Source organism: Vicugna pacos, chromosome 4 (genome assembly GCF_048564905.1).
Source record: "Vicugna pacos chromosome 4, VicPac4, whole genome shotgun sequence".
NCBI classification, from domain to species: Eukaryota; Metazoa; Chordata; class Mammalia; order Artiodactyla; family Camelidae; genus Vicugna; species Vicugna pacos.
In genome coordinates, this window is record NC_132990.1 from 61,832,090 (window position 1) to 61,859,586 (window position 27,497).

At 45.7% G+C, this 27,497-nt stretch overlaps 1 protein-coding gene across 17 annotated transcripts in view; it reads left to right on the forward strand.

Annotated features, from left to right (window-relative positions):
* Positions 1-27,497, forward strand: part of ZNF618 (zinc finger protein 618) — a 347,879-nt gene that overhangs the window by 212,407 nt on the left and 107,975 nt on the right. The window contains exon 1 of one of the 17 annotated variants that reach the window (XM_072959973.1): positions 4,774-4,792. The exons of the other annotated variants lie outside the window; for them this stretch is intronic. The gene's annotated coding sequence lies outside the window, so the exon portion shown is untranslated. Of the gene's footprint in view, positions 1-4,773; positions 4,793-27,497 lie in introns of those variants that run through there. 17 annotated transcript variants of the gene reach the window in all.

The window sequence follows — 27,497 nt, forward strand, 5'->3', positions numbered from 1 at the left end:
TTTTCCAACGCTGGTCTGGGACCTCCTGTACCAGCAGAGCAAATTCAGCTCTCCCCATGCTCATACCTGCTGTTTCGGAATCTCAGGGCCCAGGGGAGGTAGAGAGTCTGAGATTTTAACAAACTCCCCAAGCCGTGCTTTCACACCCTGCGGGTTGAGGTCCCCAGGTCGATGACTGTCTTTGAATCGCCGAGTTTTCCCTGGCTTAGGTTTTTCCTTAAAGGATTCTCCTTCTGATGGGACTATTCAACTAGTTTATGCAGTTTAGGGGATTTTCCTCCTTCAGATTTGAACTGCTCCTTTCAGAGTAAGGAGGTGTCACTCTTTGTTTTTTTTTTGTTTGTTTGTTTTCCTGCTTTTTGGAGGGGCGGTAATTAGGTTTATTGATTTATTTTTAATGGGGTACTGGGGATAGAACCCAGGACCTTGTGCATGCTAAGCACGCCACTCTACCACCGAGCTATACCCTCCCCTGGAGGTGTTACTCTTTGACCTTGGGAGTGGGTCTGGAGTGTGGGATCCCTTCCTGAAGAGATCAGCATTATTATTTTCCATCTAGTACTTTCTGTGTCTCAAGACATATTGGAAGTAACATGAAAAGAGAGGATAATGGACTGTGAGCCGACATTCATATTAAGAAACGCTGACACCTAAAACCAGTGACGCAGCAGGAAGGGTCATGAGAACCGGAAGGCACAGGCGTGTCAGAAGAATGGGGAGCCTTTGGCTTGGAAGAGTCCAGTGACTGATATGACACCATATTTCATTGGTTCATAAATAAAGACCCTAATACTTGGTCAAGTAAAAAATCTTTTTAGCCAGAGAACCTTTCACAGATGAAGTCTTGCATAGGAGCTCAGTATATTAAATAGATTAAAATGGTTTTTTTAAATTGAGGAGGGCAAGCCACATGACTTTCCTGGGTCCCAGGTATTATTGCCTTCATGGGTTCCTTTTTTCATGAAAAATATTAGAAATTACACTTTATGACTGCATTGGTGTAGAAATGAGTATGCTAATATTATTCCGTGGTAAACATTTTCTCTGACTTTAAAGTTCAGTTTCTTTATTCTGATTTTAAGGGGAATTACAGGATTTTTGTGGGCCCTGGGCACTGTGACTCCTTTGGTAGGGAAGTGGGCCCTGAGGACACAGGTCCTGCCCTGGCAGCCCCTGAAGCAAGCTGGAGGAGTTGGAAGACCACCGCACAGACCCATCGCTTGTACCTTGGTCTGCCTCACTGGGGAAGAATCATAAGGTTTTACAAGAAGGAGAGAATGTCAGGCATTCCCCCCCACCCAAAAACCCAGGTCTCCTCCTTCAATCTCTTTTTAAGCGTCATTCCTACCAAGAAATCATCTCTCCAGCCTCTGCTTGAACTCCTCTAGGAACAGGGAGCTCATTACTGTGTTTGAGTGCTTTCTGGTCCAGTTCTGTAGAAGTTCATGGTACCCAACAAATCCCTGGGTCGATCACCATTTATCCCCTAAGCCAGTGAGTCCTGTAGTGCCCATGTCGCTGCTGAGCTGAGAGGAGCCAGGAGTCTGGGGTTCGAGGTGCAGCTCTGACCCTCCACTGCTGTGTGAGCTGAGCAAGGACACTCTCAATCTCTGAACCTGAGGTGCCCCATTTGGGAAAGGAGTGGGTTGGACATGATGGTCCTCACACACAATGTGGTTGTGTTATGCTAAAGGTAGACCAAGGCTCATCATCCTGGGTAGGTGTTGCCTGCAGCCCAGGTTCTTCTGGGATGTAGAGAGCTTGTTGGCTCTTGCTTGGAGGTCAGGGCCAGAGGCTGTGTCCGTGTCCTCCTGGGTCTGGGTGCTGCACTGTTCACAACAGGTGTGGAGAAAATTTGGGGAGGAAAAGGGGAAGGGTCAGGTGATTCAGGATGACTACTCACTGCTTGTCCCCCAGTCAGCTGCTGATTGACTTTTTACTGAGATTTAGGAAAATCTGGCCATCCCAGAGCCCAGTGGGCAGCAGGCCAGTGCCTCGAGGTGCCCTGAGCCTGCCCACTCAGGTTGGGGGAGAGGGGAGTGTGGATGGTGACACTCTTTCCTCCCTGGGGCTTGCTGGCCCCGAAGCCTGGGCTTGTGTAGGGATGAGCAGTAGCTCGGCAGAGTGGGAATGTTCCTTCTTCCCTTCTCCGGTCCAGCCTCTCCCAGCCCCTGGGGCTTTGATGAGGGATGCCCTGCTCTCCCTCCCTCCCCCATACTCATGGCCCAGTCTGTATTTATGACCCCCACCATGGCGCCCCTTGTCCCTGCCACACTAGGTGACTCTCCAGGGCACACACATGGTTTCTCACCTCCACGCTTGGCCTCCTACCAGGGCAGTTGGTGCGATGGCTTCCCAGACCTCAGAGAGCGGGGCGCGGGGTGAGTCCCCATCCTGGCCCAGCCGGCCTCTAATCCCCGCCCGGTGTTTGCTCACCTGGCCCCTGCTCCGCGCTTTGTAATGATTGATTCCTGCCGTGTCCGCTTACCACGAGCCAGCTGGGGTGGGCCTGCCGTGCAGCGCCAGCGTCGGGGGTGTAGAAGTTCCTGGAAACAGTGACTTATTACTAGCCTGATGAATGTGTCTCTGCCAGCCAGGTGTGTCCAGGAAAAAGCGTGAGTGTGTGAGGTGCTGGACAGGACACTGTCGTGGGCACTGGATGAATTTTCCTTTCTCTTGGGTCTGGCTCTTCAGGGCTGTTTCCTCCCTCGTCCTCACATTTTTACTTAAATAACTCACCCAATCGTATGCCGAGGGAAAAGTCAGTTTCCTAGAGTGGTTCATCTGAAACCTCTTTTCTCCATCCATCCGTCCCACCCTCCTCCCTCCACACCTACTGTGATCAGAGGGAAATGTCAGTTGGAGAGAGAGACAGACCAATGCCGAGTGCAGAACTTCTGGCTTTCCAAGCAGTGTCTTCCCCCAGAATCTTTCCGTTTTGTTCAAAACAAAATTTGTTTTACCTCATTATAAAAAGCAGCAAATGCTCTTTTATAGCGAAAGTTGGAAAACACAGGAAAGTCTGAGGAGGAGGGCAAATCACCTGCAGATCCCTACCAGGTGCTTACACCTTTGACTTTTTGACATTTTTCTTTTTTTTTCTTTAACCAATAGGTGCAATAGATACAGTTTCTCTCCGGCTTAGGGGAAAAAAAAATCTCAATTTACAAGATTAGCATTTCCCAACTTCATTGTAAACCGTATGGTTTTGGCTGCATAGTGTTCCATGAAGTGGCTGTATCCTAGTTTACCCAACAGTTTGAGGCATAGCTTGCTATTTCTGGTTTTCCCTGATGATAAATAATGTTGTGAAGAAGATCTTATAAGTGCATTGTTTTGGGTTGTTTCCCAGACTTTGTCATCTAGAAGGAATCTTAGCGATCACCCAGACCACTTCTCCACCTTTAGTGCGTGTCAGCGTCACCTGGAGGGCGTGTTAAAACACCGCTGTCTGGGCCTCACCCCCGGAGAGTCTGATTCAGTGGGTGAAGGTGGTGCCCGAGAGTCTGCGTTCTAACAAGCTCCCACATGGTCCTGATGCTGCCGGTTCGCGGACCACATTCTGAGTGCCATCAACCAGCCTCCTGTGTGGTGAGGGAAGTTGAGGCTAAGGAGATGGGAGAGTGAGTGTTGGTGGTTCCCACACCCTTTGCTGCCCCTGCTGCCAGGGAACCTGGGAGAAGGCAGCGTGTGTCAACACGAGGGGATCTCCTCCATCAAAGTGTTTCAGCTACACAAGGCAGGCAGATGCTTGGGTGCAGACGTGTGCTTAGTGTTGGGATGCAGGTGGGGCCCGGGTAAGACTAGTTTGGGAAAGAAACTGGCAGAGACTATGGTCTTAAATGAAAGTTGAGTGACAGCCTTTCTAGGATGTGAGGGGTTAAACAGGCGGCTGGCACAGCCTCCCCGGAGCCAAAGGGGGAACTCAGGAGTAAGTCGGGACTGCCTGATTAATTCAATTAAAACTACTTTATAAGCTCCGCCAGTGTCAGTAAATTGTTAAAGTCTATTAAAAAATCAGTGGAACGTGATGAGGGTTTGGGGCCGCTGCATCACCTTCTTAGAGTTCTTCCCTCGTCTTCCTTGCCCGTCGTGGGTGATGACGCCCTGTCTGGTACCCCTCCCGACCTACTGTGTTTGCTGAGGCAGGTCCCACTCCGCCTTGGGCCTCGGTTTCCCTGTCTGCACAGTTCAGTGATGGACTGGCTCTTGAACACCCCTTCAGTGCCGGAGTAATTAGAATTTTCCAGTTCCTTCTGATCAGAGGCAGCCATTACTCCAGGTGCATTACCCTTCCTCTGCCTTTCTTCACATCAAGTTCATCTGGGCAGTTTCTGGGGGTGGCTGTGAGGACAGGTGACCCAACGGAGAGGTGTGAGCTCTGGAGGGAGGAATGAGCAGAGGGGGTTTCACCTAACCCCTAACCCCCAGCTCCTGTGCTGGGGTCAGGGGCTGCTCACAGGTTCTCTTCCAGCACCCCTTCCCCAGGCTGGGAGTGGTATCGCCCGCTTTTACAGGTGAAGATACTGAGGCTCTGAGGAATCGAAGTGACTTATCCACGAATAACTGGTGGAGCTGAGACTTGAATTCAGGGCTGCCATGCCCCCCAGTGCCCGTGGCTGACTGCTTGCTTCTGCAGACGTATTTAAAATAAAGTTGCGTCCTCTGGCCACACCCAACGACGTGCAACATTGCAGTCAGGGGAAAGAAAACACCAGAAATGTTCTTTTTCTCTGGCAAGTATCCAGACGTGAGGAACTGAGAAGAGGAAGTGATATCCCCGTCTCTGGAGGTATGTAAGCAATGGCTGGCTGTTGGCTCAGATAGGCATCGTAGAACCAAGGTCCTGCAACTCTGGGCCGGACGACTGGTTTATACTTTTTTCAGCAGTTTGTGCTAAGAACAGGCTGGGGATTCAGCAGGAATTGCTCCCTGGTGCTTGGGCACTAGGGTTACTGTCTTGTCTTCCGTCAGATCAGCCACACCAGTAGGCTGGGCAGTGCTGATCCTGAGGATGACTGTGGTTCTGGGTTCCAGGGCAGGCTCCGTCTTTAATTAACCAGCTTGCAGCTCTTAGGCAGGCCCCTTCCTCTCCTAATCCTAGAAGTTTGGGTTTGTTCCCCTCATCTCTGAAAGGTGGCTCCAGGCCCATGGATGGTCTGTAGTGAGACAGGGGAAAGGAGGAGGATGAGTTTAGGTTCAGAGAAACCTGTGAATGGAGCAGACTTGATCTTAGAGATTCATAGCAGCTCTTGAACCTTTAAAGACTCTGGAAAGTCCTGCAGTGAAGAAAGGAGATTGATTTTGTTTACCCAGCGTGGCTGCTCTTTCCCTCTCCAAGAACACCTTTTGTTATAAATAACCTGAGAACTCAGGTGAATAGACATGAAAACTTAACTTTTACCCTAGAGAGTGGCTGTTTAAGGTGATTCTTTTTGTCATGGAAACACCCTTTCTGTAACTCGGATAAGCCAGCCCTTAGCAAGGTGGTGTCTTAAGTCCCCAGGTTGGGTTTTCTTAAACTAAGGTCCGTGTTAGTTCTAGGATCCCTGGGGCCTGCCAAGTTCCAGGAGCTTCGCTTGTTCCCAGGAGCCTTCAGGTAACCAGGGCCTGGAATACACGTGGGGTACCCTTTGTGAGCATTTAGCTGTCGAATTTGATATTGCAGGGAAACCCAACTCCCCACTTCACACCACAAGGCAGAGGAACCCATTGGTGGGGCTTGGAAGTTGCCTAATGTGTACTATAAGAACCCAGTGATTCGGAGCTGCCAGTTTAAGAGTCTGTGAGCTGCAGCTGACCTTTCCAGAAGAAGGTTTGTGAAGGAAAATGCTAGTGTAAACAAGATCTTAGGGGAAGAACTGTAAGGTGTGTAAGGAATCAGTCTATTTTTAAGCCTTTTGAAAGCTCCTGTTGGAACATAAACACTATGCTAATTATAAAAACGCCTTTTCTGTTCAAAACTGGTGTAAACAAGATGGAGGCTGGGAGGAGGAGGAGGAGTGTTTGAGCAGAGGTTAAGCCACAGATGAAACACTGGCCACACTAGTTGATTTAGTTGCTCATCTTAAAAAACCCAGATTTCCGACTTGTTTTGACGAGCTGGATGCCCAGGCAGTGGTGGACATGCATGCGCTCCTACCGGCCAGCGGTCAGCAGGAATGGGTGGAAGCGGCCTCCTTACCACCCCAGCTCTGGACCCCAGCCTGGTTTCCTTGTGGGAGTTCCCTGCACCGCCCCTGACCCCTTGAAGTTTACACCCCTGCTTTTCTAACAATTTCCCCCAGTGTTTTAAGAGCACAGTTAGCATATAATTGCTCATTTCCTCTCCATTAACCATAGAGGAAGTCCTCTGCCTTGTTCAGCAAAACTTTCGAAGATAAATAGTTTCAAGAACAGCCAGCCTTTTTTCTTAATTGAGCAGCTACTATGCCTCAGGCTCTGTGCAAGGTGCTGGAATTTGGTGTTGAGAAAAACCTCCCTTCCTCTCCAGAGGCTGCTGGCCATGGCAGAATGCCTTGGGGGATGGTGTGCAGCCACCAGCCAGGTGTCATTCAGAGCTTTGCCCTGTGTGTCCTGGATTGGGACAGAGGATTCTGAAATGGTGGACAAGGTCCTTGCCCTTGATCTGCCTTTGTCAGAGAGATGAGATGAAGGGTGAGGTGAACTCCTGAGAAGTCAGTCTGTGTGCCCCTTTGGGCTTTGGGGATGCTGAGATGTGTGTGTGTCGGGGGTGGAGGGTGAAGGGCCTGGTGGGGGCATGGTGGGGGCATGGTGGCGGGGCGGTCAGGGACACCTGCTGGAGGAGGTGTGTGACCTTGTGGTGTGGTTAGCATTGAGATAGGGAGAGGGGAAAGGAAAGACCATTCCAGGCTCTAATGAAGAGATAGAAAGATTATAATTAGCAGAGGCTTTATCTGCAAATGGTATTTGAAATGCTTAAAAATATCTTTCAAGGGAGGCTGAAAATAGCAGGTGGTCTACTTGAACAGCGAGAGCTGGGGAGTGGTATGGGGTGTAGGGGGCGGAGGTGGGGGAAGAGCAAGAGCGAGGTGGATGGTTGGATGGACAGATGGACAGATACATACCAAGTGTCCTGGTGGAGGACCCTAAAAACCAGGTGAAGAATTTTGCTGACCAAGGAAACGTATAACCAGGCCTTAAGGCCCATGAGGGCACAGTCCGTGTCTGTCTTATGCATGACTGTGTCCTCAGTTCCCATAGCAAATGCTTACTAAATATTTGTTGAGTGAGTGAATGAAGGTGCTTAGTCGGCATTTATCACGTTTATCTTTATGGCAACCCTGTGAGGAGATATTATCCCCTTGAGCCAATGAAGGTGGACCATTCTTAGGGGTGTATGTGCGTGTGTGTTATAGTATTGGGGGGAAGCACGGGACACCAGAAGGCTTTTGTTGTTGCAGCAGCGTGAAATATTGATCAATTTGATTCCATTGTATGACCCAGGGACAATTTTACTAGCAGGAAATATGACCGTGTTATATGACTGCAATAAAAAATCACAGCCATGAGCCAGGCTCAGAAAACGAAGTCAGCCGACAGTGTAGGCAGGGCTCATGGATTCCACGTCTTTCTGCGCGCGCTGGTTTGCCATTTGTTCCTTCATGGTGCCAACAGTGAGCTCCGTGGCAGATCGGAGGTAACAGGTCCCAGCAGAAAATTTCCAGAAGAACAAGCTGAACACTGAATTCAGTTTGCAATTCTCTACAACAGTATATTTTACCTTTAGAAATAAATTACGCTTCCTTTTTATCCCCCTCCCTTGCTTTTCCAAGAATGTAAACTTTGTGAGGGCAGGGCTTAAAAGGTTTGTTTTTTTCTTTTCGTTTTGAAAGCATTTCAGATGTAAAATTTTGCAAAAATAATGCAAAGAGTTTCCATGTATCCTTCACCCCCCAGCTTCCTCCTTCTATAACCATAGTCTAATGTTCCAGCTATATTATGAAATTCATATTAGTACAGGAAATGAATAGTAATGCAATTCCATGGACTAATCTACAAACCTTATTCAAATTTCACTAATGGTCCCATTAATGGTCCAGGATCCAATCCAAGATCCCCCGTTGCATCTAGTTGTCATGTCCTCTTTGTTTTTGCCAGCTGGGACAGACCCTTGGCCTTTCTTTGAATTCTATGCCTTGTCCCCTTTAAAGAGCCCTGGCTAGTTATTTTGTAGACTGCCCCTCGTAGGTTTGCAGGGTGTTTGCTGGATTGCTGGTTTGGGTTATATGCATTTCTGGCGGCCGTACCCCCAGAAGCCACGGTGTTCCCTCCTCAGTGTGTCACAGCAGGAGGTACAGGATGTTGGTAGGATTTACCGCTGGTGACCAGAACTTTGAACACGTGGTTAAGGTGACGTCTGCTTGGTTTCTCCTTTGTAAAGTTACTCTCTTACCCTCTGTGTGAGTAAGTATTTTTGTGGGGAGGTGCTTTGCAATTATGCAACTGTCTTGTTTCTCATCATGCTTTTGGTCCACAAATTTTAACGTCCTTTAATGATTCTTGCCTGCAACAGTTACTGTTGCGGTGTTTGCCAAATAGTGATTTCCTATTTCTGTCATTCCTTCTACACTTATTAATTGGAAATCTACTGTAGAAAGAGCTCTCGTTTCTCTCTCATTTATTCATTTATTCACTTATTTATTTACACCAGTTGAGACTCCTGGCTGTTTATTTTATGGGCTATAATCCATTACTATCATTATTCTGTCGCTCAGATCGTTCCACATTTGGCCAGTGGCAGCCGCTTCGTGGAGGCTCCTATGTCCTTTTGACAAGTGCCCATTAGTCTTTGAGAGCTCGCTTACCCTCCGCGAGATATTCTGGGCTCATCTTGGGCTGTCCCTGTCCCTAACCCTGGAAACAGCAGTTACTCTATGAAGGAGGGCCAGGGTTTTTGTCTGTATTCCTCATTTTGTTGTTTTCCTAGTGCTCAGTCTCTGGCACATAGTAGGAACACGTCAAGTAATTTTAGGTGAAAAAACGAATGGATGAGTACATGAATCCTGGAAAGAGAGATTCCAGGGTAAAGAAACTACAATTCATACTTTTACTCACCTCCTTCTGGTGAGTTGAATTAGTGAATTGGAAAAGGAGGGGCCTTTTTCCTGTTTCCTCTGCTCGTGTGCCTTAGGAGCTTTGACAGTCCCGTTTTGTCCCTGTCAGCCTGTTCTCAGTGCTGCACAGTCTGAAAAGGAGCCCAGGGCATCCCCGATCTTGTCGAGCAGAAAGAGCCAAAGGCGTGGAAAGCAGCCAAGGGGAGCAGGCTGGCTGGAGAGCTAGCTGGGGCTGGCAGAGCCCGGCCCCGCTCACTGCTAATGACTTGGTTGGACACCAGCCGTGGCGGGCAAGATGGTCTAGCGGTTGATGGCAGAGGTCCTGGGACCCCCCACTGGCGTGTCTGTAGCTGGGGGCTGCCGAGAGCTACTTCTCGTCTCTGGAGATGCACAGGCCTCGCTTGAATATTTTATGAGTTTTTCTTTATAAAAGATTAAAACTCAGTCACTTTGGCTTTGGAAAAGCTTGTGATAATCAGATTTTTATTTATGAGTTGGCTTCTGTGAGTGTGTGCCCCTGAAGAGGAAAACTGGCTGCCAGGTTTTCTTGCCGACCATTCTGGCAGACTTCTATGCTGGAAGCAAACTTGGCAAGTGGTAGCCTTTTCAGAGTCAAGAGGGGCCCGGCCGGCTCCTGGGCTGCTGTTGCTAGTGTCCTCTGAGAGTGACTCCAGCCCGTTCATGGGGCAGAACCTTCTCTGATACTGTCTTGATTCAGTGGATCAGGTTTGCAGAGCACCTTGATATCTTTGTTTTTGCTAGTTCTGCATGGTGGTCCTGGGGGTCGGGGTTGGTAAGGATGGTTTTTCTAGTTTGCAGACAGAGAAACTCAGGCCTGGGGAAAGGGAAGTGACTGCCTGTCCATACTGCTAAGGGGTCTGGAAATCATGAAAAAAACTGAAAATGTCACAGTACCTGGATGGAGCTGCAGGGAATACCCGAACACCAACTGCCGATAGCTCAGCGTTCTCCTGGGGTGGGATAAGGTGACAGAGGTTTTTGTGGCCGAGGGAGACAAGGGAGGAGCAGGAGGAAGAGTTGCACTTGCTTGGAGCAGGTCCCCGGGAGGGAGAGAGCAGTGTGAGCTTGCCCTGAAGCTGTATTTCTCACTTATATTATATGATACCTACTTGGGCAGGGACATGGAGAGATCCCAGCAGGTGTTGGAAAACCACCTGTCAAGGTCAACAGGCCTTCTGCAGTCTCTGGTTAGAGATGCTGGCAGCCTACTGGCTCAGCCTAGGGATGTAGCCATCAGCCGAGCCAAACATTCGCCCAGCCTGCTGTGCCCCCAGCTTAGCGCTCAGCGTATTTACCCTGAACTTCCCGCCCCGCTTCCCGGGTATGGGCGGCCCAGAGTAGGGAGGGGTCCCTCCCTAGCATTTTTTTTCAGTCACTTATCCATCCATCTATCTGAAAAGTACTTGAGTGCCTTCAGCATTATGCTAGGCAGGCACTATATTCTAGGCACTGGGGTGAACTGAACAGCAGGACCCCTGCCCTGTGGGGTTCACTGATAAACAAACAGGCAGTTATCCAGGATGTCGGATGAGTGCTCTGCTCTCACAGTGGAAATCCGGGGTTTGGAGACAGCACCCCTTGTCCATGCATTATACGTATTTCATCCTCAGGACAGCTTTGAAGTAGGTGTTGTCATCATCTCCATGTTACTGGTAAGGAAACTGAGGCTCAGAAGTTACTCTGCCAACTGGTAGCAGAGCCAGGTTGGAGCCCATGTGCCTGGCTCCCCAGTGAAGGAGAGCACTGGCCAGGGTTTAACAGTCAGTCCATGGCTAAAGCCTTCCCATCACCCCTGACTTACTGTGAATGAAGTGAGGATCTGAGGGCCTGTGGCCAGAGTTCTGTCCCATCTGGACCAGGCAGGGGCTTGATGCCTGATTGGAGTTGGGAAGCAGGTGGAGCCCTGGGCTGGGCTTGGGGCCTCTGCAGCTCCTGGGTTCCCTCCTGTTAGTGTGGAGCTCCTTGGAAGCTAGGAGGCCGTTCAGCTGTGGTGTGTGTATGTGTGTGTGTTGGGGTCGGTGCAGCCCACGCGGAGGACAGTTCTCTACAGTGCTAGAAGGTACTATAAGAAGAGAGAAGTAGATCTTGATTTTTTCACTTATTTTCAGAGTTTCCATTTACCTGTAAAATGGGGATAAGAGCTCACATCACAGGGTGGTCCTGAGGGTTAAGTGCAGTACTGGATCCGAAGCGCTCAGCACAGTACTGGCACTGGAGCCGAGCCACGATGTGACAGTTTGTAGTAGTGTTAATAGGATTTAGCGGTGGGGTTCTGTCTGCCGTGTGGCTTGCTGTAGTTTTGCTTAGCTGTGTTTGCATTTCACCTGGCTGAGGACGTGAGCTCTACCTGGGTGTCCATGTCATAGGCAGAAGTCAGTTGTGTGATTATTAGCAGTCGTGTGATGGGTTTCCCTTGCTAGCGTGCAAACTCCACTGGGGCAGGGCCAGTTGGTGGTCCTGGCTCAGAACCTGGCACAAATCAGGCACTCAGTTCTTTGGCTGTTTTAAAAGTCACTTGAACATAAAGCATCACTTACTGTGAAGCTTTAGTATCCGTCAAACTGAGGTTGGAATCCTGAGTCCTGTTTCTTCCACTTAATAGCTGTGTGACTCGAGGGAAATTATTTCACCTTTCTGGTCTGTTTCCTCACCTCATCTCTCAAATCAGGTCAGTGTTATGCACCTAAATTCTGCTCTGAGGCCAGAGAATTACTCTGGCACTGTGCCTGCTGGGTTGAGGATGTTCTGTCTCCATCCCGTCAGTCAAAGGTTCCATCCTGGTTATAGTAGCAGCTGAGGATCCAGTCTGTCTTTCCCGAGTCACAAAACATCCGCATCTGAAGGAGAAACTGCCAGAGGCTGATACGGTCAGAGGTCACCGAGCTCAGAACTGATGGATTAGGATGTGCTATGACCTCCTTTGAGGAGAAGAGGAAACAGCACACGGCTGGAAGGAAGCAGGAACAGCGTCTTCATTCTCCTCAGGGGAAACAAGACTTTCTGAACTTTACACCAACCTGAAAAGTTCCTGCAAATCAAATCCTTTTTTGGACTCTTCCCTGCATAAAAGAGTTTTATGACAGAGCTTTTTTACAAAGCAAAAAGATGCCTTCTGTAAAGCGAATCATCACTCTTAATGTTTCCCTTGTATAAACCTGACCTCTCTTATGTTGTGTTTTCTTTCTTTTTTTTTTCACTTCTATTATTATTTCTATTAACCAAAGTAATACGTGTTCACTATTGAACAGTTAAGGAAGTCCAGATGAGCAAAAAAGGAATAAAAAATCAAAGTTGCCTAAAACCTCCCCAGAACCCAGAGGTAATCACTCTGGGTGTTGATTTTTGATGTGCTGGTATTTTGATGTACGTACTCAGTGGACCTCAGACATGTGCAGAACGTAAGAGCGCACCCATTTAGGAAGTGTTCACTGAGCTTCTACTCTGTGCACAGCGCTGGGGAGAACCAGGGAACAAGAAATGAATACAGTTCTTCCAGGAAGCAATTTCTGTAGACAAAAGGAAGGGAAGAAATTGAAGTGGAAATGGGACTTTTCAGGAAAAGACCTGAAATTGATAGTGAAAGTTGTCATGGGCTCTGAGAGTTTTCACCTCACCTGAGAGTGGCTGGACATGAAATGGGCTGGATGGGCAGAGGGAAGATAAGTCAGCAGCTTCCAGGAGAGCCGACACATACCGACTGCCCAAAAATGAGGTGGTGGGTGGTCTCTGTGTGCTGGGGGACAAGGGCAGGACTTGAGAAGGGTTTGTTTTTTTTTTAAAATGTGGCTGTTTAGTTGTTCCAGTACCATTTATTGAAAGACTGTCCTTTTTCCATTGAATTGCCCTTTTCAGAGATCAGTTGACTGTATTTGCAGGTCTGTTTCCGAGCTCTCTGTTCTGTTCCATTGATCTGTCCGTCTGTTCTTTTGCCAACACCACGCACTTGATTGTCGTAGTTAGTAAATCTCAGAGTCAGGTAGCGTGAGTTTTCTCACTTTGCTCTTCTTCAGTGTTGTGCTGGCTGTTCTGGGTTGTTTGTCTTTCCATATATACTTAACCATCGGTTTGTCAATATCCACAAAATGACGTGCTGGGATTTTGATTGAGATTGTGTTGATTCTGTAGGTCAACATGGCAAGAATCAACATCTTGACAATATTGAGTTTTCTTTTCATGAATATGGAGTGTCTCTTCATTTATTTAGATTTTCATTAATTTCCTTCACTAGAGTTTTCTAGTTTTCATATATCCTTTACATATTTTGTTAGATTTATACGTAAGTAATTCTTTTACTGGTGCTAATATAAGTAATTTTTCTTTGAAATTTCAAATTCTATGTACTCATTGTATATATGAAAGCAATTGACGTTTTTTGTATTAACTTGGTATCCTGCATCCTTCTTATAATCACTTATTCCAGTTTTTTATATCAGTTTTTTGAGTATTTTCTCCATAGCAGTCATGTTATCTGTGAATAAAGATAGTTTTGTTTCTTCCTTCCCCAATGTACATACTTTAAATTTCTTTTTCTTGTCTTACTGCGTTTGCTAGACTTCCCAGTATGATACTGAATAGATGTGGGGAAGGGGACATCCCAGCCTTGGGGGAAAGGCATGTAATTTCTCACCATTAAGTATGATGTTAGCTATAGGTTTAGGGGTACATATTCTTCATCAACTTGAGGCTTTCCACTCTGTTCCTCGTTTTCTGTTTTGTCCTGGTTAGCTTGGCTAGAGGTTTATCAATTTTATTGATCTTTTCAAACAACCAGTCTGGTTTCATTAATTTTCTCTATTGATTTACAGTTTGCAATTTCATTGATTTCTGCTCTTTTATTATTTCCTTTCTTATGATTGTTTTAAGTTTATGTTGTTCTGCTTTCTCTAGTTTCCTAAGGTGAATGCATAGATTATTGCTTTTAGATCTTTTTTCTGATATATGCATTCAGTTCTATCAGTTTCCCTCTAAGTACTGCATTCACCGCTGTCCACAAATTTTGATAATTGTATTTTCATTTAGTTCAAAATATTTTAAAATTTCTCTTGAGACTTCTGCTTTGACCCATGTGTTATTTAGAAGTCTGTTGTTTAATCTCCAAATATTTAAGTTTTCCAGCAATATTTCCAGCAAATATTTTGAAATTTAACCACAATTTTGTTATTTATTTCTAGTTAAACCCACTATGGTCTGAGCATATTTTGTATGGTTTCTGTTTTTTCAGACTTGTGAAGGTGTGCCTTATAGCCTAGAATGTGATCCGTCTTGGTGAATGTTTTATGTGAGCTTGAGAAGAATGTGTATTTTGCTGTTGTTGGATGAAGTACTCTATAAATGTCAGTTAGATCCAGTTGATTGATGATGCTGTTCAGTTTAACTATATCCTTACTGATTTTTTTGCTTCACTTTTCAGTTCTATCAGTTTTTGTCTCACGTATTTTGATGCTGTGTTATTAGGTACATACACGTTAAAGATGGTTATGAATTCTTAGAGAATTGACCCTTTGTCATTACATAATGCCCCTCTTTATTCCTGACAGTTTTTTTATGCTCTCATTTCTGCTTTGTCTGAAATTAAAGCTACTCTAGATTTCTTTTAATTAGTATTAGCATGCATATCTTTCTCTGTATGTTTACTTTTAATCCAAATATATCTATGTTTTTATATTTAAAATGGATTTTGGGGTACATAAAATATAGTTGGATCTTCAGTTTTTTTTTATATCACTATGATAGTCTTTGTCTTTTAATTGATATATTTAGACTATTCACATTTGCCATTTCACAGTACCATATTTGGAACTGTTTTCTATTTGTTGTTCTTGCTCTTTCTTTTTTTGTCTCCCACTTTTTTCTGCCTTCTCTGGTTTGAATTAAGCATTTTATAGTTCCATTTTCTCCCCTCTCACAGCATCTCAATTCTTTAAAATAATTTTTTTTTAGTGATTGCCCTAGACTTTGCAGTATACGCTTCAGTATACATGTACAATTAATCTAAGTCCATTTTCAGATAGCACTACAGTGCTTCACAGGTAGTGTAGGGACCTTAAAGCCAAGTATTCCCAATTGTCTCCTCTCATCCCTTATAAAACTGCTGTCACTCATTTCATTTATCATAAGCTCTAATCATCCAGTATATTGTTCTTATTATTTTGAATAAAATGTTATCTACTAGGTAGCTTAAAAATAAGGAAAATTTTATTTTACTTTCATTTATTCCTTCTCCAACACTATTTTTTTCTTTATGTATGTTGAGTTTCTGACCTGTTACTTTCCTTCTGTCTCAAGAACTTTTAATATTTCTTGCAGGGGTCTACTAGTGACAGATTTACTTAAATTTTGTCTGTATCTCTCCTTCATTTTTAAAGGAGAACGTGACTGGATACAGATTTCTAAGTTGGTGTCTTTTTTCCTTTCAACATTTTAAATATTTCACTCCACTGTCTTCTTGCTTGCGTGTTTTTTGGAGAGAACTTTGGTGTGATTCCTACCCTTGTTACTCTGTATGTAACCTTTTATTTCCCCCTTCTCTTCTGGCTTCTTTCAAGATTTCCTCTTTGTCTTTGATTTTTATGCAGTTTGAATATGATGTGCCTAGGTGTAGATTTTTTGTTATTTATTTTGCTTGGTGCTCTTTGAGCTTCCTGGTTATGTGGTTTGGTGTGTGTCATTAATTTTGGAAAATTCTTAGCTATTATTATTTCAAATATTTCTTCTGTTCCTTTTTTCTTTCTTCTCCTGATAGTCTCATTACATGTATTTTACCCCTTTTGTATTTGTCCTGCAGTTCTTGGATATTCAGTTCTGCTTTTTTACATTCTTTTGCTTTGTCAATATGGGAAGTTTCTATTTCTAGTACTTTCTTTTGATTCTTTGTTAGAGTTTCCATCTCTCTGCTTACATTACCGCCTATTTTTCCACGTTGTCCACCTTTTCCATGAGAGCCCTTAGCCTAGTAATCATAGTTATTTCAAATTCCTGGCTTGACAATTCTAAAATCTGTGTCATATCTGTGTCTGGTTATGATATTTGCTGTGTCTCTTTAGACTTATCTTTTGCCTTTTACCATGCCTTGTAATTTTTGGTTGAAAGCCAGACATGATGTAGCTGGTAAAAGGAACTGAGATAATCAGCATTTTAGTTTGAGATTTCATGTTTATCTGGCGAAGAGTTAGGCTGTGTGAATAGTTTGCTGTAACTGTAGTTGTCAGAGGCTTAAATTTCCTCTGGTGTCCTTGTTTTTATCTTCCCTATAGTTTTGGGGGTTCCTTTCAGACTCCTTAAATAGAGTCTGAACCTTGCAGATCTTTCTGCTGTAATCCTCTATTAATCATTTAGGAGCCCTAGTGACGTGGTGGTGGGGTGTTGCGGGGAGGAGAAGCATTTTAGAATCCTGTGATTAGTTCTCAGTCTTTCAGCGGACCTGGGTCCCTGGGCTGTGACCTTAACAAGTGCCTCTCTGATTTTTCTTTTCCTTTTCAGGTGAGAGAGGAAGGCCAGAGGGAACTGGAGTTGAGTGTTTCCCTTCTCCCATGTCAGGTAGTCCCTTGTAAAACTCACTTTGGTTAGACTCCATAAATATTTTCCCTTGAGAGTAGGCCTGTGTTGAATAGGCCAGAATGTTCTGGATGTATTTCAAAATTGTTACTTTTTCCCTTCCCCTGCTGGAGCCAAGAGGAGAATTTTCTTCCATCTTAGAACCCTGAGAAGCTGGTAAGGCTCCTGGAGGGAAAACTCAGAAAGAATTTGGCCCCCAGCAGTTTTTCTCTCCCAGGCTCATCTGCGCCCAGTCTCCAGTTACCCCAACTGTTCCTACCAGCTGCTGGCTCCAGGGGGCAGCTTCAGGTCATCATAAGCCGTGATTCTCTTTATTTGTCTGTCTCCAGTTTTCAGGGCCCTGCGACCTTAGGTCCCTGAAGGATCTAAGACAAATTACTGATTTTCAGTTTGTCCAGCTTTTTTCTTGTTTAAGTGCTTTACAAGCTGAAGTAGAAACCAGAAGTTTGTATCCTCTCATTCTTTTATCTCTTTGTATTTCAGTTTGGGTAGTTTCTGTTGACCTACCTTCCAAGTCAGCGATTCTTTCCTCAACTGTGTCCAGTCTGCTGAGGAGCCCATCAAAGGCATTCATTACTTTTGTTGCTGTGTATTTGGTTTCTAGCATTTTTTTCTTAGACTTTCAGTCTCTGTGCTTATGTCATCTGTCTGATTTTTCTGTTAGAGCCCATAACACATTAATCATGGTTTATTTTTAATTATATTCCATGTTAATCACAGTTATTTTAAAATAATATTCCAAAATCTGTGTCCTGTCTGAGTCTGGTGCTAATGCTTAACTGATGCTTCCTTGTCTCTCCAGATTGCTTTTTTTTTTTTTTTTTCCTTTTGGCATGCCTTGTGATTTTTCTGTTAAAAGCCGCTCATGATGTATTTAGTAATAGGAACTCGGGTTGTGAGGATTTTAGTGTGAAGCTTTGTTTCTGTGGCTGTGCGATGTTGCGGGGCCACAGTTACTGTTGGCTGTAGCGTAGGTGTCAGAGGTTTCAGTTTCCTCCTTGTTTGTTCCCTCTTCCCTTTTTCCTGTTGTCTTTGGTTTCCCAAAGAACTCCTTAAAAAACTCTCGCAGCTCTCAGTTGTAATCAACTGCTGTCAAACTGTAGTCTTTTTGATGTGGTGGTGTAAGATGTCAGGGCGAGGAAGTGGTCTATACTCTTATGATTAAATCTCCGGCTTTCTTAGTGGACCCGATTCCTTGGAAGCATTTCCGGAAGCACTTCTGAGCCTTCTCTTTTTCTCCTCATATGTGAGACAGGAAGGCTCAAGGGGCAGGCGTGGTCCAATTGCCCTTCCCCGAGGTCTAAGAAGTCTATGAGAAGTTCCTTCTCTTGAGGAAAGGCTTTTGTTATGGAAAACAAAGTGTTCCGTGCTGTTTCAAAATGGTCCCTCCCTCCACCACCACCCAAACCATGAACCTGTTGAGGTTCCCACAGAGTTGGTGGCTCCCCTGAGACTGGGTCCCTGGGAGTCCCAAGCCAGTGGACACTCAATCACCAGCAATTTGGCAGTTATGATTTAAATGTTTCTACCAGTTACTGGCTCCAGCTTCTGCTGCTGTTCCCAGTAAGCTATCCTCTGCACGTGCCTGTCTCTCCAGTTGTCAGAGTGATGATTTGCTCTGTGACCTTAATACTCCATCACAGAAAAGTTCTTCATTTTCATGTTGTTCAGCTTTTTTCTTGTTGTAAGGACGGGAGTGATGACTTCCATTCTCTTTCCTTGTGGAACCTGAAACCAGAAGTCACCATGCTGGGTTCTCTTATTTCGTGATTGTGCTGGAGGGCTTGGTGCCCATACATTTGCTGGGAGATGGGGGCACGGCCAGGGCCTGGGCATGTCATAATGGCAGCTACCTTCCCCCTGCCTTGTGGCCCAGCCTGGCCTGGCTAGACAGATCACAGTCAGTGGTTCAGCTAGTGCTTCTGCCTCTCATTTGGGGGACAGGTGATGAGTGAACCAAAGTGGGCTGAGAGTCCTACATTCAGGTCTGGGCTGTGCTCTCTGGGCCTCAGTTTTTCCGCCTGTGCAGCAGGGAGGGGCGAAGCCCTTCCAGCACAGGGTGCTCTTGCGAGAATAACACCGCCTTCACTTGACACGTCACCAGAGATGAGGGAATGATTTTGTAATGAGTTTGTATTTTATGGAAGTATTTCCAGATGCCAGCTTTGCCTTTGGTGTTACTGTTAAATAATAAAAAGGCTTCCTAATAGGAAGAGTGGGAATGGTAGTCACATGTGGGCAAATGAATAACCAGCAACTTGGAGCGTGTTTATCTTGGACTTTTCTTCCCATGATGACTGTGTTTTTTGAAAAAGCGTTTCCTCCGATAACAGGACTGGCTTGTGGGGCTTCCATGCCTTGTGAGAGGAATAGAGTGTTTCCAGGGTGCAATAAACCAGTGACTTTCGTTCATTCCTCCTTATTTGCGTAGGAGACTCAGTGTTATACATTCTCTGTGGGTTGTGAGGCCAAAACTTGGGGAAAATTGCTTTGCTTTCGGAAAACTGAAATTTGGGGAAGAAGAAATGGAAATACATGTTCGGGTTAACTTTTGTTCATTTTCTTAGATAGGATGTCGCTTAAGTCATTTGTGGGTGGAAAAAGCTTTGCACATGTTCTGTTTGCTCATAAAAGATATATGCATTTAAAATTGCAGTTAGTTTAAATGATGGTCCCAATTCTACTCCTTTTAAAACTTTAAAAATTTTAGACATGAACCTCATGAAAGTGAACTTCATAGGTTCAGGATTCTCCTATTTAAAAAAAAAGAAATCTGTTCAAAAGAATCAGGTTGGTCCTTGAATGGACAGGAAATTATAGCCATTTTAGCAAAACAAATCCAGAGGTGTAATGTTCATCCTGTATCCCAGCACCTGGCATGGTACCTGCAAAGAGGAAGTGCTCATTAATGTTTGTTGAGTGAATTAGTGAGTGCAGTCACCTGCCCTACATTTCTGTCCATCAAAGCTGGACAAGAAGATGTGCACAAGCAGAGAAGTTTGTTTCCTTGCCTTGCATGCTCAGATTTCTCATCTTTCTCACCTTTGGGCCACAGGGGTAGCTGCCACTGCCTCGGGTGTTGATACTGAACTTCCCTGGGCTGAGGACAGATGATGACCCGACAGAATCAGTTTCATATACAGTTACTTCCCTTGCTTGATTTTAGCCTTGTTGAGGGGTAGGGAAGGGAAGTAAAGGCCAGAGAAGCACAGACACATACTGGACATTAAAATGTGTGCTCATCATTGCCTCCAAATCAGAATCTTGGAGGCGGGGTATGGAATTTTGCCTTCTTAGGATAAAGCTGAACAAAAATTATTAGATTTAGAAAGAATAGGGAAGGTTGTGGAGTTGGGAACATGACTCTGGCTCTGTTTTTATGCAGTAAGGCAGAGATGCTGAGAGATGGAGTGAGCAGAGGTGGACCTGAGTTACGCCCTGATTGGCACGGCAGCCCCTTTCAGTCATTAATTCAACAAATAGTCTCGGAGCACCTGCTGTGTGCTCAGCACAGATGAACAAGATGGTCCCTGCCTTTGGGGACCACACAGAAGTTGGGTGGGAAGATGGGCAGTTTGAAAGCACAAAGGAGGGGCATCTCCCCCGAGCTTAGGGTGTCAGCGAGGGCTTCCTGGGTGAAGGGGTGTTGAAGATTGAGTAGGAAGTTTCAGATGAATAGGAAAGCAGCCTTTGAGGCAACAGGAACAGCATGTGCTAAGGCTCAGAGGCAAATGAGCAGATTGCACATTCAAAGATCTGAAGGTGTAATTGGTACCATGGGGTTGTTCAGAGCCCAGAAGGGCAGGTTGTAAGATACTTTTTGTACCTGACAGAGGGGCTGGGATTTTATCCTGAAAGTGGTGAGGTGTCAGGGAGGGTTTGGGCTCAGGAGTGACCTGATCAAGCTCAGGTTTTAGATCTGTGCTGAATGGTACAGTAGCCACTCACCCCATGTGGCTGTTGAGCCCCTGAAATGGGGCTGGTCCAAACTGAGATCCTATTTCTGAAGACTTACTATGAAAGAGAGTAAAATATAGCTCATGAATAATTCTTTCAACATTGAAGTCATCTTGAAATAACATTTAGGATATATTGGATTAAGTTTAAAAAATATATTACTAGAAGTAATTTTGCTGTTTCTTTTAAAAATGTGGCCACTAGAAGATTTAAAATTACATGTGAGGTTGACATTATGTGTTTATTGGACAGTGCTGTTCTCTGTTCTCTAGGCTGATGGGAGGCTATTTGGTGTAATGATTGATTCGTTTGTGAATTCATTTATTCAGCAAGTTTATATCTATAGATTGCCTCTTGTGGGCTAGGAATTGTTGTGGGCATTGGGAATACAGCAGTGGACAAGGCAAGGCCCCTGCCCTCACAGAGACTGAACAACTAAATAAGAAGTAGAATTCAGATAACTTTTAAGTCACATGAAGATAAATGAAACACAGTTGGGATATACTGGTAACTAACATAAAGGGAATGAGGTCTAGAGCTGTTTGAAATTGGGAGTCAGGAAAGGCAACTGATAAACAGGCTTGAGTAGAATGAGAAAACAAACCTTGTGATTGATGGGGAAGAGCATTCTAGGTGGAGGGAACAGTGAGTGCAAAGGCCCTGGGGTAGGAACGAGCTTGGTGTGTTGGAGAAACAGTAAAAAGTTACTGTGGCTAGTTAGAGAAAGTGAAGGACACCGTGAGATGATGCAACCAGATAGGCAGGGTCAGCCAGATCCTGAAGGGTCTTACAGGCCACCATGAAGGGGGTGGAAGATTTTAGAAGGTTTTGGGCTGGGGTGTTGACAGGATCTGATTTAATTTTAAAAGGATTCCCCCAGGCTGTTGGGAGGAGGAAGCATGGAGTTGAGAAGACTGGTTGGGAAACTTAGAGGTAGCCTCCGTGAGAGGAGATGCTGCTTGGGAGTGCGTGGATAGATGCTGAGGAGGGATCAGAGATGGGGTGAATCGCCATGTCACAGCCAGCCGTGCTTAGCACTGGGATGAGTGTGGAGTGTGAGAGAAAGCAGAATGAATCAAGGCTGACTCCAGCTTAGGTGTTTGCTGGACCATTGTGTGCTTGGTTATCAAAGCACCACTGCCAGCTGGGGTGAGACTCAGGGAGGAGCAGGTCCTGATGGGGTGGGATGGGAGCCTGTAGACCTGGGAAGTTTCAGATGCCTCTGACAGATGTAAGTGGTTGGATATGAGTCTGGAGCTCAGGTGAGCCATGGTCAGAGCTAAATATTAAATCGGTAAGTCATCAGCATGGAGATGGCATTGAACTCCCAGCTGAGGTTACCTACAAAGTGAGTGTAGGTAGAGACCCAAAGCTGAACCTCTGCCTTGGGGAGAGACAGGGGAACCAGCCAAGGGAATGGCCACTGAGGTAGGAGCAATACCAGGAGGTGAGGGGTCCTCAAAGCCAAGAAAAGAATTTCAGGAAGGGAGGAGAGATCAGCCATGTTAGCCAAGATGAGGATTGAAGATTGTCTACTGTTGGCAGCAAGACGATCTGGTGACCTTGAGGAGAGGGATTTTGGTGGCATACTGGGAGCCAGGCTGGCTAATCAGAGTGGCGTGGACTCCAAAGAATGAGAGTGAGGAGGTGGGGTAAGCAGAGACAAGAGTTGTGCTCCAAAGGGGGACAGAGTTAGGTGTAGGGGCTGGGAAGGATCTGGTGCGGAAGGGAAAACTGTTCCAGGAGAGAGGAGGGGAAATTGCCAGAGCAGTGACCTCGGGTTAGGAAGAGGGGATGGGACCCAGCGTCGAGTGAGGCGTTGGCTAGGTTGGCAGGGGTGTGTTTGGGCTAGGGTAACAGGCAGGAAGGGGATGTACAGATGGAGTACAGTACAGATGGAGCAGCCCATTAGATTTGTTGGTGGAATGATGAGTCATTTTCTTCTGATTGCTTTTATTTTCTCAGGGAAAGTTGCCATCCGCGAAGAGAGAGCAGGTTGGTTGAGGTTTGACGAGAAAGGGGAAAGTCTCAAATACTCATCTAGGAGAGTGGATTGAGGAGGGAAAACGTTGTGCTGAATAAAGGCCCACTTTGAGGTTTGTGGTCATAAATTTAAAGTGAGACAGTCCATGCGGTTGTTTGTGTTCCTCCAGAATAGGGGAGGCAAGGAGTTGACTTGGGGTTTTGCCAGGGAGTAAAAGGCTACAGAGAGCTGGAGCGTTGAAAGACTGTGTCAAGGCAGGATGATCATGGTGGGCCTGGTCTTAGCTGGGGAAGGATAGCAGTGGGTGAGAGGTCCCACTGGCATGAGGACTGGTGGCAGGGGTCTGGGGACAGGATGCTCGAGGTTGAGACTGTTGGTGTGCTGGTGTCATTGGCGAGGATGTGAATATATGAGTGGGCCGTTGGGCTGGTGGCGGTGGGGGCTGGGGGTGTGTGTGGAAGCCACCAGAGGAAAGAAAATTAAAGAACCGATTGGCTGGAGTCATTGGAGCTGTTCTGAAGACAGAGTGATGGTAGAGGGAAAGACAGTGAGCGTCGGCTGAACTCTTCAGCACGAGGTGCCCATAGATGATGCCACTGGGCGGGCTGGTAGGAGGGGTCGCCAGGACCATGGACTTCAGCATTGTTGCCCTTTTCAGAGGCGGCTGGAGGAGAAAAGCTCCAGAGCTGGCCAAGTAGTGAGGGGGACACCCACAGATCAAGTCAGGCCACCCCAGGCCCAGCCTTGGCTCTGCACCAGTGTTTGCCGCTGGGCAGGTGACCTCCTTGTCTGAAAAGTGAGGACAGTAATTGCACCAGCCTCGTCCGTCGATTGCAAGGATTAAGTGGACAGAATACACAGAGCATGGTTAAGCCAGTGCTTAGTTTATGGTAAGCGCCCAGAGACTGGTAGCTCTTTTCACCAAAGCAGAACCCTCCTTAAATGAGGAAGATTTGTTCCCAGAGAGGCATTTGCAGTTGTGTTCCCCAAAATGGGATTGTTTGAATGAGAACACAGCATCCCAAGGGCACTTTGAAGGGGACACACCCGGTTGGTCACATGCATTCAGGCCTGTTGGGGAAGCATCGTTCTTTGGGCACAGGGTGAAGACAGACAAACTGGATTAAGTTAATTCACAAGCCGTGTGTGACTCAGGCAGACACGCGGAGTCAGGAGACCTTGGTTGTGAGGACGCTCTTGGCCTTGGCCTGAGCGTGGAGAAGCTGGGGCCGCCAGGGTATCCTGTTTGTAGAGCCCTTTATGCAGTATAAGCTCATTTGCTACGGCAACTCTGTGAAAGAGCCGTGGCAGGATGAAGAGGAGAATGGGGCTCGGGATCCCTCGCAAGCCAAGCCCTCCCCTCGTGCGGGCGTGAGCAGCCTCAGACCCAGGGCCTGATTTTATGAATGGCCGTGAGGCCAGTTAGCTGGTCAAGGATGAGGGGACGTGCATGCAGGTGGCCTGGCTGGAGCCCCAGTGGCTGGTGTGGGGCTGCAGCCAACCCTACCTGGTAGGAAGCTGCTTTGCGGCCCAGGCCCCAGGATAGGGAGGCTCTCTGTGGCGACTCTGACCTTTCCAGAAGGCCAGTGCTGCGGTGGAAGCAGGTGGACCTTTCCTCCTAGACTAAACCAGTGCCAACTGCAGCAGCTTCACAAAGGTGAGCACCTCGCCAAGGTTAAGTGTGTTCGTTTTAGGAGCTGAAGTGGGAGCTGCCAGTCCAGGGACAGGCTCAGGAGAAGGCTCGGCCAGTGCCTTCTGGCTGGCTTCCCGCAGGATCATATTGGGATGAGAGCTATCCACAGGGACAGCAGGACCGCCTGCTCTCTGCCTGGCCCTGGGAACACCCAGTGCTGTGCCCAGAGCTTGTCTTCATGTTGCTTCACCCCAGAGAAGGAGCACTGCCCCAGGACCAGGGTTGGAAACTTGACTTTCACTCTCCCACTTCCTGGCTGTGTGACCTTTGAACAAGGAATTCTTTCTGGACCTCCGTGTTGCTTCTGAAAGAAGAGGGGGTGTTGGGACCTCTCCGAAGCCCCCTTGCCTCCTCCCTTCTCCCCCTACCATAGTCAGTCTTAATTGGTTTCATTCTGGGTTGTGTCCAGTGCTGTGGACTCCAGCTTTTTTAGGATGGAGTCTCTCTTCATCCCCACTGTGTCCCCAGGACCCTGGCCCATGATAGCTGCTCCACAGATGGTTGCCGAATGGATCACACTTAATGCTTACTTGCAGCTCTGAGCACTCCGTCACCCGGAGGCCCAGCTGCTGGAGCAGAAGCAGGCTGGGCCCCTTCTTCGTAACATCCCAGGGGAGGGGATGGTTGGCTTGAAACCATAGGCTGGGATTCTTTCTCCTCCTACCAGGGAAGCCTCTCATGCAGAACCTGGCACACTGAGCGCTCGATAGGAAAGGCGGGACAGCCTGGTGGTCAGGGACCAGGCAGCGGAGGGAGACAGACCTGGGTTCGTATCCCAGCTCTGCCGTTACCTTGAACAACTCTCTTCCAGAGTCTGAGCCTCAGTTATCTCAGCCTGAAAAAAGAAGTAGAAAAAGCTACCTCATGAAGGTGGTGTGAGGATTAAATCAAATAAGAAAATTCGCATGCCTACCGTGGTGCCAAAAGAAACAGCTAATTTTTTTTTTTATTGAGTAGTAGATATTTGTTGAAAGTGAATGGGAATCCTCTAGAACCTTCTAGAATCTGGCTACTCCTAGACTTTCTTCAGTTGGCTGCATGGGTGGGAATTGCAAAGAACTGGGGGCCTTCTGCCCTGTGCAGCTTAGAAGGATGGGGATTGATGCAGAATTTGGAGTCTGGGAGGTACCTTGGACGCGTGACCACAGGTTCTCTCTGAACCTCATCTGAGTACTGGGAATAATAGAACCTGTATCATTAGGTTGTTCTAAGGAACAATTGGGATAATACGTGTGTGAAATGTATGAAAATACGATATGCTTAAAACCTAGCATATTGATAAGTATTATTTTTTTGTCATTGTTTTACTTTGTTTTTTTAAAGATGCTTAGAAATATCTCTTTATTCCAATATTATTTTTTAAAATTCTCCTAGTATTTATTTAGTATTTTTTTAGTATTTTTCTTTCCCATTTTGCTGTTTAATCCATCTGGCATTTATTTTTATGTATTTTTCCAAGCGTCTCACCCTTATCTATTTCTAAATTTTATTAGTTTTTGCCACATCTGATTTTATCCAATAAAACTTTGCAGAAAGAGTTGGGACCCCATTCTCCAGTCTCAAACCCCTCCCTCCGCAGAGGTACCAGCAATCTAGAATATGGTGTTTATAATTCCCAGACATGTTTTATAATAATGCTGTATATGGATGAAACCACAGCTATCCCAAGGGATCCTGCAGCTTACATTTTTCTTTTCAGAAACTTTTTTTGCCATAATTTCAGACTTACAGGAAAGTTGCAAGGCTAGTACAAAGAATTCCTATGTCACTTTCACCCCAATTCCCTGGATGTTAACATTCCCATATTTGCTTTCCTTCTCTCTCTCCCCCAACTCTCTCTATTAAATTCTTTTTCTAAACCATTTGAGACAAAATTGCAAGCATGACACCCCTTTACCCTTAAATACTTAAGAATGTGTTTCCTGAAGAACAAGGACGTTTGCTTATATAACCACAGTTCCAGTGATCAAAATCAGGAAATTAACACTGGCGGAGTGCCGTTAGCAGGTCTGCAACCCTTATTCCTGTTTCATCGTCTGTTCTGCTAATGTCCTCTGTAGGCAAAGGGAGCCCTGGGTCAGAAGCTGAATTCCCTTGTCTTGTCTCTGTAGTCTCTTTACATCTGGGTCGCTTCATCAGTCTTCCTTTTGTCTTTTATGACCTTGACTTTTTCTTTCTTTTTTTTTTTTTTTTTTTTTGGAGTATGGGCTGGTTATTTTGTAGAATATCCCTCCACTTGGCTGTGTCTGATGTTTCCTTATTATTAGATTCAGTTTTTGCAGGAATACCTGGAAGCGATGGTGTGGCCTTCTCAGTGCGTAACATCAGGAGGCATGGCCATTATTGTTAGTGAATAGTCTGTCCTTTTCCCGCTGATTTGAAATGACACATTCACAATCGTCTAAATTCTCACAGACATGTAAGTCTGCCTCTGGATTTCTTACTCTTTTAAATTGATCAGTTTACCTAATTCTGTGCCATTCCCTGCCCCACCCCGCCCCCAGCTGTTGTGATCCCTATACCTTCAAACTATACTAGGTTTGCTTCTTGGTGTTTGTAACGTGTTACTCACAGGAATGGAATTCTTTTTTCCGTTATATTTTCTAATTGATTATCGTTGAAGTGTAGGAAAGCCACTGACTTGTGAATATTTATCCTATATCTGGTTACTTTGAGTTATCTTTTATTCTGATGCTGTTTTCTTGATTCTCTGGTTTTTTTTTTTTTTTAATGTAGACAGTTGTATCTGCAAGTAATGCTAGGTTTGTCTCTTCCTTCTTCATACTTGTTTTCTTTTTTCCAGTCTTTTTACATTGGCTCAGATCTCCGGAATAATTTTGAATAATATGATAGTGATATTGGACATTCTTTGTTATTCCTGACTTATAAGTGGAGTAGGTCTGGCATTAAAGTTGGAGGGAGATGTGGAGATTTTAAAAAATTGCTGGTGAACTATGTTGATCATTTTTTAAAAAACTAAAAATCTAGAAGACCTACGTCGATGCTTATTTTTAGAGCTGTATTTTGTAATTTAGTGCCATGTCTTGTTTGCTAACATTTATGTAGGAATTTTGAGTCTGTATTTATGTAAATTTTATCTGTAATTTTCTCTTTCAAATTACCTTTGCCCAGTTGTAATAGGAGAAGTCTGTTATCTTTGTAGCTAGAACTGGAGTGCTCCCCTCCCCTCAACAATTTAGAAAATATGATC